Source organism: Podarcis vaucheri (assembly GCF_965113315.1).
Source record: "Podarcis vaucheri genome assembly, chromosome: 13".
Taxonomy (NCBI): Eukaryota; Metazoa; Chordata; class Lepidosauria; order Squamata; family Lacertidae; genus Podarcis; species Podarcis vaucheri.
Window position 1 is genome coordinate 1,504,406 of NC_138751.1, and position 10,998 is coordinate 1,515,403.

The window sequence follows — 10,998 nt, forward strand, 5'->3', positions numbered from 1 at the left end:
TGTCCATTAAGGGGATTTAAAGTTTAAGGGGCTGCCAACGCTGTTTCTGATTGGGCGGCTGTCAAACGAAGTGGCGCCTGATTGGTCAGTTTTCAGGTTACAAGGGAAATGGAGATTTCTTGCCATATTTTGGCAGAATGTTGTGAATGCACCTGTCTATGCATAGGGGGTTGAACTTATGTTCATGTGCACCTGGTTTGGGGAGGGGAGCGGGGTTGGACTTGTTACCGGAAAAATCCGAGGGCTCCCTTGGACAAAAACAAAGACACCAACCAGGATAACTTGGAGCAAAACAGCAGCCTGTAGGCTTGGCCTTTATTGAACTGTTGCAACAGGGTGCTCCCCTCACTTGCAGGAGAGAGGAAGGACCCAGAAAGGTGGTGTGCAAGGCCTTATGAAGACTTTTGAAATTGTGGGTAAAAGCCTCAGCGCCTAGGGCTTGCCGATCGAAAGGTCGGCGGTTCGAATCCCCACGGCGGGGTGCGCTCCCGCTGCTCGGTCCCAGCGCCTGCCAACCTAGCAGTTCGAAAGCACCCCCGGGTGCAAGTAGATAAATAGGTACCGCTTACCAGCGGGAAGGTAAACGGCGTTCCGTGTGCTGCGCTGGCTCTCCAGATGCAGCTTTGTCACGCTGGCCACGTGACCCGGAAGTGTCTCCGGACAGCGCTGGCCCCCGGCCTCTGAGTGAGATGGGCGCACAAACCCCAGAGTCTGTCAAGACTGGCCCGTTCGGGCAGGGGTACCTTTACCTTTACCTTTAGATCAAGACCACCCCCAGAAACATCATGCATACATCACAGAAAGGAGGGGTTGTGGTGGTAACCTGAGTGTCCTGTCACCTGGCTGGTTCCTCCTTTCCCCCTGCCCATGAGTCACTTCCAGGAGACAAAGGGGGGTTTGCAGTTTCCTGCCCCCAGAGGGAAGATCTGATCATTGTCCTTTATTTCAGTCCGGGCTGAATCCACTACCATATGCAAGTTCTTTGTGATCTTGATGGTCTTCTGTCTGGGACCATCAGGGTTGGCATAGCAACTGGGCAGGGCTCCTGTGGATGTGCTGGGATGCTGAAGGGATTATGGCTGCCCTGTATCAATCCTTCCCCATTTTGTAGTCCTTCCTTCATGGAGTCAAATAAAAGTGGAACAGTGCAACTCCGATGTATGGTTGATTTTCTATGAATTTATAACAGAAGCTTAGCGTGTGTGAAGTTGGTACAAACTGAATGATTGGGGGGGTTCCTGCGACAGCATTTTTAAAAAACCCCACGTGGGGACTGTTGTGACGTGGGGTTTGTGATTTCAGCTCTCTTGACATAATATGCTGGAGACAGTTCTCTAGTAACACTTCTTTATTAAAGCAACAAGACTAAAGACTGGGGAGAGGAAAGCTACATTTATAGGGACAGGGGACTAATTAGGAAGGATACATTTTGGAGGGAACAATATCAGGCAATCACAGTCCTGCCTTTTGGAGGAAACCAATAAGACAGAGGATCCAAATACAGCAGCTTAAATGAACCAATAGTAGCTGTACCCTTTGAAACCAAAAGGCAGTTACTTTACCCTAATGCAAATACAGACAATAATAATACAGATATAAAATCCTTTGACTCAATACACAACACCCCTCCCCCCCTAGTGAGCACAGCAGACGTAATCTCTCAGGTGCTGTGGGGTCCTACAACTTCTACTTGATCTCCTGACAACAGGTGTTGCCGGTTCTGGATTGGGTGTTACCTGTGGTAGGGGGGCTGCTATAGGGGTTTCGTCAGGAACAGATGGAGTCCCAGACATCTCAGGGTCCCCTACCTGTACCTCGTTATCATGAGGACTAGCAGACCCTGGTTCATTTGTTAAAGCCCCTGGTGACTGCACCTCTGGGCCATTTTCACTCTGGTCTTGCAGCTCTGCGTCGTTAGCCAGGGATGAATTATCTGGCTCCTCCCTGCTGAGCGCCCAGCACCTCAGCTGATCTATATGTCTCCTCCAAACTTGCCCATTTTCCAAGGTCACATAATAGGACACAGGTCCACTAGCCCGGGTGACCACACCAGCCACCCACCGCGAACCTCGTAACCAGATCTTCAGGGCCGAGATACCTTGTTGTGTCAGTCTCAGCCTGGGGGGTTGCTCTTGAATTACGGTTTGGCATTTTATCCGGGTGGACATAATCCAGCACCGTTACCAGTCTTCTACCCAAGAGCAGCTCAGCTGGCGACTTGCCCGTCGCAGTACACGGCGTCGCATGCTGCAAAAATAACATTCGCGCGATGCGAGCTGACCAGTTACCCTCCATTAAGCGCGCAATGGATTCTTTGGCTGTTCTTACCATGCGCTCAGCCTGCCCATTGGAGGATGGGTGAAAGGGCGCGGATGTGACCCCTCTTATGAAGTTATCAGCCAAGAATGCCCTGAATTCTTGGGATACAAAAGCTGCCCCATTATCTGATACAATGGTCTCAGGTAACCCGTGGGTTGCAAACAGCTGCCTCAACACCTTGATTACGGCAGCTGCTGCCATGCTCGGGACCATCACCACTTCTAACCATTTGGAATATGCATTGACGATAACCAAAAAGACCTTCCCCTGGAATGGCCCAGCAAAATCCAAGTGCAGCCGGCTCCAGGGAGATCTGGACTGCTCCCACCAGTGGACTGGTGCTCTGGCCACTTCTGGCCGCACCTCTTGGCATGCCTTGCATGTTCGTACCCATTGTTCTAGGTCGGGGGTCGGCAACCTGCGGCTCCAGAGCCGCATGCGGCTCTTTAAAGCCTTTGCTGCGGCTCCGGGGCGGTGGCGAGGGGAGGAGGCGAGGGGAGGAGGCGAGGGGCGGAGGTGAGCAGCCTGCCGCCCGGCCAGAGCGCCCCCCTCGCCAGGCAGACATCCGCAGTGTGGGGAGCCTTGCCGGACTTCCCGGCAAGGCTCCCCACGCTGCGGATAGTAGCCTGCCGCCCGGCAGGGGGGGCGCCCTAAAGCAGAGCGCCCCCCTCGCCAGGCAGACATCCGCAGCGTGGGGAGCCTTGCCGGACTTCCCGGCAAGGCTCCCCACGCTGCGGATAGCAGCCTGCCGCCCGGCAGGGGGGGCGCCCTAAAGCAGAGCGCCCCCCTCGCCAGGCAGACATCCGCAGCGTGGGGAGCCTTGCCAGACTTCCCGGCAAGGCTCCCCACGCTGCGGATAGCAGCCTGCCGCCCCGCAGGGGGGGCGCCCTGATGCAGAGCGCCCCTCGCGCGGGGCAGACATCGGCCAGCCCCACAAGCTCGGGGGACAGCAGGGAGGCGCAGCGCCGCCATCCCGCTGTTCCCCGACCTGGTTCGGTTTCCCCGACCTGCTGTTGGGGGGGAAATAAAGGGAAATTTTTTTCCCTTTATTTCCCCCCAAAAAACCTAGGTGCGTCCTATGGGACGGAGCGTCCCATGGGGCGAAAAATACAGTATTTTTATAATGACGAATGCCTCATTATTAATTATTATTTACATCAGGCACTGTTTATGATTTATGGTACACTGGGGCCCTGATTAATTTTCTATGGCATTTTGGGGCATTGATTATTGGGCATAGCAAGTTGCGGTCGCGTGGAATTTGTGCTTTGTGACCGTTTGAAGTGGGGTTTTTTTCTTGGGAGGCTGGGCGGCACGAAGAGAGGGATTATTTTTATAATGACGAGGATGACATTGGGCCCTCATTATTAATTATTATTTACATCAGGCACTGATTATGATTTATGGTTCACTGGGGCCCTGGTTAATTTTCTTTGGCATTTTGTGGCATTGATTATGCAGTCGCGGTCACGTGGAATTCCACGTGGAATTAGTTGCCTGAAGCCCCTTTTTAGTTGCTTGAAGCCCCTTTTTAAACTTAAGCAGGGGAAAGTTTGGTGAAAGTTTGGTGAATTGCTGCCAAGGAGTGTGGTGGAGTCTCCTTCTTTGGAGGTCTTTAAGCAGAGGCTTGACAACCATATCTCAGGAGTGCTCTGATGGTGTTTCCTGCTTGGCAGGGGGTTGGACTCGATGGCCCTTGTGGTCTCTTTCACATATGTATGTGAGCAGGTCTTCTCCAACATGAACTATATTAAAAACAAACACCGATCACGCCTCACAGATGACAGCTTGCAAGCCTGTGTGAAAATGAAGGTGACGTCTTACAGCCCTGATGTGCAGACACTGAGCACTGAGGTTCAGGAGCAAAAGTCCCATTAACCTGGTTACCTGGTTGTAAATTAAATATTTTAATTAGCTATTAATTTGTCCTTTTTTCTTGAGATTGACAGCTGACTGCACGATCCTGTATATATAGCATTAAGGCCAGAAACAATATATGCAGTGTTATATTTGTTTTAAATGTTGCAATGTTTTTGCGGCTCCCAGTTGTTGTTGTTTTTCCGGAAACGGGTCCAAGTGGCTCTTTTTGTCTTAAAGGTTGCAGACCCCTGTTCTAGGTTCTGGTCCATTCCAGGCCACCACACATAACATCGGGCTAGTGACTTCATCCTGACCATTCCCGGGTGTCCCATGTGAAGCGTCTCAAGAACCTTGTTTCTCAGTGGTGCTGGGATGATCACCCTATCTCCCCACAGGAGACACCCCTTATGCATGGACAACTCGTGCTGCCTTGTCGCATAAGGCCTGAATTTGTCTTCATGCGGACTACCTGGCCACCCCCTCCCCACCCAAGTGAGCACACGGGAGAGAACAGCATCTTTCCTCGTTTTCTCAGCTATATCAGTAGCCGTTACAGGAGCCCCCGGAAGTGTTTCCAGCATCATTATGTGCTCCGCTGGAGCAGGATCCTCATTGCCCCCGCCAGGAAGGGGCAATCGACTCAGCGCATCAACGTGGCACAACCGTTTCCCCGGCACATGGGTCAAGGTGTACTGGAACCCGTTCAGGAATATAGACCAACGCAACATTCTGGGGGATAGAATTTGGGGCATTTGTTTGTTCGGGTTGAACGACCCTAACAGTGGTTTGTGGTCCGTTTCAATGGAGAAATGGCGACCATACACATTATCATGGAACTTTTTGATTCCTGCCACAATTGCAAGCGCCTCTTTGTCAATTTGAGCATAGTTGCGCTCCGTGGGCGACAACGTACGGGAATAGAAAGAGATGGGCTTTTCCGACCCATCCGGTTCCCTATGACTCAGCACTGCCCCCAGGCCGTATTGAGAGGCATCACATGCCAGGACCAGCGGCTTTGACTCATCATAATGAGCAAGGACACTCCTGCTACTCAGCATTCCTCACAAGGAGTCAAAAGCCTTCTGCTGCCCCTGCCCCCATCGCCACACATTCTTTTTCTGCAACAGTCTATGTAATGGTTCAGCTACCGAAGCTTTATGGGGTAAGAACGAATGATAAAAGTTAATAAGTCCCAGGAATGACTGCAACTCCGTCTTGTTCTGTGGTCGTGGTGCCTCGATGATGGTCTTAATCTTAGCATCTGTGGGGTGGATGCCTGATGCATCAATTTTAAACCCCAAGAAATCCACAGTTGGCACCCCAAAACTGCATTTTTCCTTTTTCAGTTGCAACCCCACCTCCTTGAACTTGAGCAACACTGCACGGACACGCGCAACCAGTTCCTGTGGGTCTTTTCCAGCAATCAAAACGTCATCAAAAAATGGCAAGACCCCCGGCAGACCTCTTAACAGGCGTTCCATGAGCCCTTGAAAAATCCCTGGGGCCACACAAACTCCAAATTGTAATCTGTTAACTCTGAACGCCCCTTTATGTGTGACAATAGTCTGTGCTTCCGCTGATTGTGGGGTTACTGGCAGCTGTTGGTAAGCTTGTGCCAGGTCAGTTTTGGCGAACACCTTGCCCCCAGCCAGTTTAGCCAACAGATGTGATACGACTGGAATGGGGTATGAGTTTCCCCTGAGTGCCTTATTGATAGTACATTTGTAATCTGCACAGATCCTGACTTCCCCATTTGCTTTAAGGGGCGTGACGATTGGAGTCTCCCACTTAGCAGAGTCCACGGGTGAGAGAACTCCCTGCTTGACCAATTTATCCAGCTCTGCTTCGATCTTGGGTTGCAGTGCAAATGGCACTCGCCTTGGTTTGAGTCGGATTGGGGCCACCCCAGGGTCCAACTCGAAGTCAACTGGGGGCCCTTTATAAGAACCCAGTTTTCCATTAAAGAGACCAGCAAATTCTTTGCATAATGCCTCGCTCATCTCAGGGCAGGTTTGGATTGAATTAAGCCCTGATATACTCAGTCCCAGGGCAGGGAACCAGTCAGTGCCCAGGAGACTGGGGCGACTGCCCTTCACAATCACCAGTTTGAGTACCGCCTGTTTGTCCTGGAACTGTACTCTCACGGCACACATTCCCATAACATGGATGCGGCCCGCTGAGTATGACTGCAAAGTTGCTGGGAAGGGCTCCAGAGGGGGCAACTTACCCCTGGGGAAGAATGTCCTCGCGGTCTGGTCCGACATGATAGTGAATCCAGATCCGGAGTCCACCTCCATGTCGCACTGCTAACCCTCAATCTTCACCTTGACGTGTGCCTTGCCTTGCGCTGGGAACTGCACGACATCTCCATTATGTAGTGGCAGTCCTTTAGAAAATGGGTTGCTGTGGGTGGTCTGCGATGCTCCGGTCTAGGTGCTCCTGTCGCTCCCAACGCCGCCAATCTACAGACCCTGGCGATGTGACCTGTCTTCCCGCACGTCCGGCACATAGCATCCCGGAAACGACAGCTCTTCCGCTCATGGTTTCCGCCACAACCTGGGCACCTGCCTCGGTGATCTTTGTGCACTGTGCAGGCCTGGCGCACTGACTCGACCCCACGGACTGGGCTCTGGCTCGGAGTAGCCTCTAGCTCGTCCATGGCATGCGCAACTTCTATCTGTGGCTTAGGGGCCTTGCGACTGGCATCAAGCTCCTCTCTTTCATAATTCTCCGTGGCGGTGGCCTCCTTCAAGGCTGAAGCAAGGGTAACCTCTTCTTTAGCCACGATGCGGCTTCTGGCTTTCTTGCTGCTCAGACCACCAATAAACCGATCCAGGAGAGTCTCTTCCAGATTTTGGAAGTCGCAGTGCTGAGCGAGCTTCCGCAGTTCAGCCAGAAATGCAGATACAGACTCCCCAGTACGCTGCTGCCTCTTATGAAACTCCATCCGCCGGCCATCTTGGTCTCAGTAGGCGCCAAGTGGCTTGTTAGGCAGGCGAGAATATCTTTGAGAGATGTCTCACTTAGCTTCGCTGGAGCAAGCAATGCCTTGGCCAGCTTGAAGCGTTCGACGTAGTCTTCCCACGTGTGGGGCTCTGATGGCTGGAAGGGCTCCAATACCCTTGGACTCTCCATTGTCCTGTGGGCAGGGTCGGGTCGTCTTCTCAGCTGGCCAGTGAGTCTTGTTCTTAGCTGCAATCCGGACTCTGAGGCAGGGCTGCGGATAACCGCTCCTCAGCATTCCGGATCCCACCTTCGTCGCCAGTTGTTGTGACGTGGGGTTTGTGATTTCAGCTCTCTTGACATAATATGCTGGAGACAGTTCTCTAGTAACACTTCTTTATTACAGCAAACAAGACTGAGGTCTGAGGGGGGGGGAAGCTACATTTATAGGGACAGGGGACTAGCTAGGAAGGATACATTTTGGAGGGAACAATATCAGGCAATCACAGTCCTGCCTTTTGGAGGAAACCAATAAGACAGAGGATCCAAATAAAGCAGCTTAAATGAACCAATAGTAGCTGTGCCCTCTGGAACCAAAAGGCAGTTACTTTACCCTAATGCAAATACAGACAATAATAATACAGATATAAAATCCTTTGACTCAATACACAACAGGGACAAAGTTAAAGTTAAAACTACAAAGAGCCAATTTGAGCATGCATACATTCTGGGGTAAATAAAACAGGACTAAAAGGAGGAATGCATTCAGCAACCCTGGAGGTCATAAACAAGCAGTAAACATGAGAGGAAGGATGGCAAGGAAAGATAGTTTCACATAGGAGGTGATAAAGATACCTATTTCCTGGCCCTAAGATTAACAAAACCAAGGAAAGGTACAAAACCAAGGAAAGTGTGTTCTTCACTCTCCTTCAAAACAGTGACCAGCGTACATGCCCCCTTTCAATGCAGTGACCAGTGTACATGCCCCCTTTCAATGCAGTGACCAGCGTACATGCCCCTTACAATGTAGCAGGCGGGTGGGCGGGAAGGTGACGTCGGGACGGTGCGTGACTAAGGCACGCACCGCCCCCATGCGACGTCACAGCCAGTACAGCGCCCGCCACAGTGGGGAGTGTCGGGGCGCACAATGCGCCTCCTCCCCTCGCTAGTATCCGCCCTGGAGCCGTGGCAAAGGTGTAAAAGAGCCACATGCGGCTCCGGAGCCGCGGGTTGCAGACCCCTGCTCTAAGCAATCCTACCTGATCACTACAGGAACAGACTTGTTTTCCCCTGCTCTGGAGAGCAGGACTCACATGGCTTCAAATTGCAAGAAAGGAGATCCTGACCTCCACTCAACTGCCCCGTTTTAAGTGGGACATTCTGGAATTACAGAAGCCAAACCCGGCTTCTGAAGCGATGCCAGAACGTCCAGCGTTCTTGGTCTGGCACTCTGTTGTTGTGTATTTTTTTATAAATTTTTTATTAGGGTTTTTACAATATTACAAAATAGAAAAAGAAAAAAGAAAAAATACAAATAAAAACAGTTAAAATCAGTCAATCTTTTCATCACTTATTTTTCAATTACTTGTTTCCTGGACCTCCTCATACCTCCCTTTTTTGTATTCCAGTTCTATTTATTAGTTCAGCAATTTCTTTCCCTCTTTACTTTACCCTGATCTTTAATCTTAAATTATTATAACCTTGAATTTTTACTTATAAAAAACCATTTTTTCATATTCTTTTATACCATTACAGCTAGAAACCACTTAATTTCAATCTAACATCATTCTAACATTCATTAATTTTACAATATCTCTGTAAATAGTCCTTAAATTTCTTCCAATCTTCTTCCACCGACTCTTCTCCCTGGTCTTGGATTCTGCCGGTCATTTCCGCCAATTCCATGTAATCCATCACCTTCATCTGCCATTCTTCCAGGGTGGGTAAATCTTGTGTCTTCCAATATTTTGCAATAAGTATTCTTGCTGCTGTTGTAGCGTACATGAAGAAAGTTCTGTCCTTCTTTAACACTAATTGGCCAACCATGCCCAGGAGAAAGGCCTCTGGTTTCTTCAGAAAGGTATATTTAAATACCTTTTTCAATTCATTATATATCGTCTCCCAGAAAGCCTTAACCCCTGGGCACGTCCACCAAAGGTGAAAGAATGTACCTTCAGTTTCTTTACATTTCCAACATTTATTATCGGGCAAATGGTAGATTTTTGCAAGCTTGACTGGGGTCATGTACCACCTGTACATCATTTTCATAATATTCTCTCTTAGGGCATTACATGCCGTAAACTTGGTCTGGCACTCTGTCTTATACCAGAACGCTGGACCGAAACACTCCTTTTTCAGTCTAGTGCTCTGGCGGGAGTTTGGTGGGTTGCTTCAGAGTGCCGGAAAAACGAGCATCTCCCCCCCCCCCTTCACACAAAAACTCAGGGGATTTTGGTCCCCAGGATGTTGGAGGGTCTGCAGCCCCTGGCAAAAAGGGCAAGGGATGAATCCCACCCCTCCATTTTAAAGCAGGGTTTAAAATCAAAGGCTTAATGGTCCTGCACCCCCAATAGAGCAATAAAACTGCTGGCACATTTGCAGAGCTAAGCAGTGTAATAAACGAAAATCTGCCCTTATTCCCTTATGGGGGACACAAGAGCCCTTTTAGAGTCCTTATGTAGGTTCTCTATCGGTCGGAGAAAAGAACAGAGGCCAAGCAGAGAATATTGAGAAGCAAAGCAGCTAGTCTGGTCTTTATTGAACTGTTGCAACAGGGTGATCCCCTCACACGCAGGAGAAGGAGGAGGACCCAGAACCCAGGTGTGCCCGCCCTCATATAGACATTTTAAATTCCCTGCCCTGGAGTCCAAGACCACCCCCAGAAACATCATACCTACATCACAGGAAAGGTGTTCTACAGCAGAAATCTGAGTGCGTTGTTTATCTCCTGTCTGGCAGGTGACCTGTTAATGCTCACTTGATTGGATACCCTGGGGAGCCTGGCCAGCCTTTTGTAATGACAAATACTTAGTTCCTGAGGTTCCAGTTACAGATAGGTGTAACTATCTGAAGAAGTGTGCATGCACACGAAAGCTCATACCAAGAGCTAACTTAGTTGGTCTTTAAGGTGCTACTGGAAGGAATTTTTTTTGTTTAGTTCCTGAGGACTATGCGAAATATGGCAGAGAAAAGAATAAAGGGAATTATTAGTGAAGGACTGTTAAAAGCAATAGTGAAATTAATGAAATACAGATTAAGTGTTAAAGATTAAATAATAATAATAATAATAATAATAATAATAATAATAATAATATAATAATAATAATAATAATAATAATAATAATAATAATAATTTATTATTCGTACCCTGACCATCTGGCTGTGTTTCCCCAGCCACTCTGGGCGGCTTCCACAGAGACCAGAAACACACTAAAATGTCATACATTAAAAGCTTCCCTGAACAGGGCTGCCTTCAGATGTCTTCTAAAAGTCTGGTAGTTGTTGTTCTCTTTGATATCTGGTGGGAGGGCGTTCCACAGGGCGGGAGCCACCACCGAGAAGGCCCTCTGCTTGGTTCCCTGTAACTTCACATCTCGCAGGGAGGGAACTGCCAGAAGGCCCTTGGGAGAGGGACCCTGGTGTCCGGGGTGGAGACGCTCCTTCAGGTCTACTGGGCCTTTGAGGTCCTTTGAGGACGCTCCTTCAGGTCTACTGGTCCTTTGAGGTCGTTTCACTAGCATGAGTTTGATCAAACTGCGGGAGGCAGTGGAGGACAGAAGTGCCTGGCGTGCTCTGGTCCAGGGGGTCACAAAGAGGCGGACACGACTAAACGACTAAACAACAACAACAACAGGGCTTTCAAGGTCAGCACCAACA

At 49.7% G+C, this 10,998-nt stretch overlaps 1 long non-coding RNA gene across 1 annotated transcript in view; it reads right to left on the minus strand.

The window, feature by feature from the left end:
* Positions 1-10,998, minus strand: part of LOC309518140 — a 178,407-nt gene that overhangs the window by 3,630 nt on the left and 163,779 nt on the right. The window lies entirely within an intron of this gene.